We start from the raw sequence: 3,230 nt of genomic DNA on the forward strand, positions 1-3,230 counted from the left end.
ACTGATGGCTCCATGTCATATACCCATATAAAAGATTTTATCAGGCAATGCATGTTTTCAAATTTCACCAAGTAGAAAGGGAAGAAGTAGAAAGGATGCTGTTGTATCTCTTCGGATGACATTCACCTGTTACAGATAATCTTCACGCCAAATTGCTTAGAGTTACAGCTAACCAAATATCTACCCTAATCTCTAAAAATGTTTAAGTGTTTGAAGTGTACATGGGGTGTTCCTAGTCTGGAAAGAATCCAAGGTTATTCCCATTACCTAAGGATAAAATAGCTGCATTCACTGGTCCTAATAGTCATTTAAGCTTCCTGCCTGTGTCCAGTCAATTATTTGAAAAAATTGCATCTGTACAAATCAAGGACTATTTCTCATGTAATGGTCTGATAACAGGTTTCCAACATGCATACAAAAGTGTTACCTACTAATACGGCCATAGCACAAATGACAGATCATTGGTTAAAGAGTATGGATGACAGGAAGTTAGTTGATGCAGTGTTGCTAGATTGCAGTGCTGCTTTTGATGTAGTTGCTCATGAACTGTTACTAGGTAAACTCAAATGTTATGTTTTTAAGTCTGCAGCTCTATCCTGGATGGAAAGCTATCTATCCAGGAGAAGGCAAAGGTGTTCTTTTAACAGCAAACAAACAGTAAAGATATACGCTGTGATCTTTCCTCAAGGAAGCTGCCTAGGCCCACTTCTCTTTACCTCCAGTAATGAACAAAGCAAGAGTAGTAATATATGCCCATGACTCTACGATGTATACCGCAGCATCAGAATGTAATGAGCTAACAGATGTACTGACCCAAGACTGGTGTCTGAATGAGTTGATGAACAAATTGTGTTGAACTTTTTTCTAAAACTAAATGTATTGTATTTGGTTGAAGATATATGCTTGCTGATGAATAGAAGACATGTAGAGCAAGTGAAAAACAAAACTACAAGGCATCATGTTGGATGCAGCTTTATCATGGTCAGAACACATAGATAATATTGCTATTAAGATTGGTAAGGTAATTGCTGTTCCAAGAAAATGTTCAGAGTATGTAACATCTAGCATTCTGAATCATGTGATTCAATCCCTGGTCCTATCACACAGCAAATGTTAAGCCCAACACAGCTTCAGGCTCATCGTAGAGGTCCAGTCATGCAACAGCTTAACAAATGCCAGCATTCAAAAAGTCCTGCTGGACCAAGCAGACATGTCAGTAAAATAAACTTAATGGAGACAGTGAGACTGAACTTGGATAAGATTCAGCATTATTTATTAAAACCATTGAAGTACAGCGCCTGGCATCACTTCATGGTCTCAGCACCTAGGAAGATAAACAGTAGATTATTAACGAGCAAACATGAAGACAGGCTGCCCAATTCTGATTACTACCCCCCCAATTTTCAAGAGCAGTGGCAAAAAGATCAATAAGCTGCCCGTGTAAACCTAACAGGCTAAGTAGCATAAAAATAAACAGCAATCACCTCAACTGGTGGTTACAGCTCTCACTTAGTCATGTTCTGGGCTCCCATCTAGAAGAGTGTGAGGACTTGGGACGTAGGGAGGTGCTGGGACCCTCTGTTTGGCAGGTGGAGGTGGTTTTGCTGGCTTGTTAACACCTGAGCTGGTTTGGAGTGGCTAGTGGAGGCACTACGCCCACTATGATTACTGTCTTTGAGCCGATTGATATGAGTGCCACCATAGCGTGCTGGGATGTTGTAGATGTAGACCAGAACAACGCTTTGAGGTGTGGTGGTACTGCTCTGGGTAGGTCCTCTGGCATAGCTAGGATAGACTTCACAGCATTGGGAGTATAGCTGCGCTGATAGCTTGCCTGGGGGCAGGTTTAGAGTGCTTGGTTTCTGGACATAAGTTGAAGAACTGCCAGCCTGCAGAACTGTAGAGGATGAGATTGGCCTAATACTAGTAACATAACCAGGCTGGTAGTCCCCCACCTGACCAGAGACTTGCCCAGGCTGCTGCTCTGCAGGTGTAGTGCTGCTGGCTTCTGGTTGGCGGCAAGGACATTCTGGCTGTAGATTGTACACTGCCACCCTGGTTAGAGGTAAACATGCTCTGGCGGTGTTGCACCAGCTAAGTGGCAGAGCTTTGAAAGTGTGTAGGTCTATGGAGTGTTTACCAGGCTTAGAACTCAAAGGCAAGAGACTGAGCTAGACTCCCAGGCTAAGTATAGGACATTGCTGCTGGAGGCAACATCTATACTCTGGGCATATTGACTAGAAGTTGAACCACTACTGGCGGAGGCATACTCACTCTGGCATGGCTTGACATACTGAGAGAAGCTGGGCTTGTACGCATTTGTTGCAATTCCACCTTCAGAGACCCAAATGCAGAGGACCTGGTCTAAATGAAGTTCCTGAAGAACCACGTGAGGGAGCTTGAAGGCAGGGGTGGAAGCCATTTCCTTACGGACTGGTAGATTCCACTTTGTGCCACAGAATTCTGGGGGTTGCTTTGAATAAATGGCTTCCCAGGAAATTCTGAACAGATCCAGAGGTGCTTGAACGAGGCTGTAATGGAAAGGTTTTGGGCTGGATTCCCTTTGCTTCCCAATCCTTGAAACCATCTTCACTGCACTAGGCTGGTGACACTTTGGCCTGAGGTTATACTGCGGGTGTGACGCTTGTTGTGGCTGACAGAGGTTCTACTGGCTATAGAGCCAGAGAGGCCTAACATTCTTGGGGCAGGCTTGATAGAGCTTGAAGCAGAGCCTCTGCGGATAGTTCTTGGTTATGGGTGTTGGGGCCAGTCTCTGGGAGTAGCATCACCTGACAGATCTTGAAGTACTAAAAGTTGGTTTGATTGGATCCTGAGGATAGCCATCACCTGGTTGTTTCTGTTCATCTTCCACTTGGGAAGAGCCAGAATACACATGTAGCCTCTAATCTCTGGGCATCTAAACAGATTAAGGGAATTATGAGTCGCCGCAATTTTAAGGCTGGTCTTCAACAAAACAAAAAACACAATGTATTGTTTATGCCTTACCATGGGAGCACAAGCAGATCTTAAAATGTTCTGAGAATATGGAGCAAAGCAAACACGATCCTGTAAAGAAATAAATTCAGTGCTCAGTAACACAAGGAAATTTAACATCAAAAGGTCAAGCAGGACCCATGTAGTAGATCAAAACACATTGTTCAAAGACTCTTACCACAAATTAATTCCAAAAGCCATATCTAAGTACCAACAGACAAGCCACCACTATAGTT

The 3,230-nt window shown here is 43.5% G+C and overlaps 1 pseudogene; it reads right to left on the reverse strand.

Annotated features, from left to right (window-relative positions):
- Window positions 1-956: 956 nt before the first annotated feature.
- On the reverse strand, window positions 957-2,917 carry LOC135566493 (uncharacterized; annotated as a pseudogene).
- Window positions 2,918-3,230: the final 313 nt, after the last annotated feature.

The sequence above is a fragment of the Oncorhynchus nerka genome, unplaced genomic scaffold, assembly GCF_034236695.1.
Source record: "Oncorhynchus nerka isolate Pitt River unplaced genomic scaffold, Oner_Uvic_2.0 unplaced_scaffold_4705, whole genome shotgun sequence".
NCBI lineage: Eukaryota > Metazoa > Chordata > Actinopteri > Salmoniformes > Salmonidae > Oncorhynchus > Oncorhynchus nerka.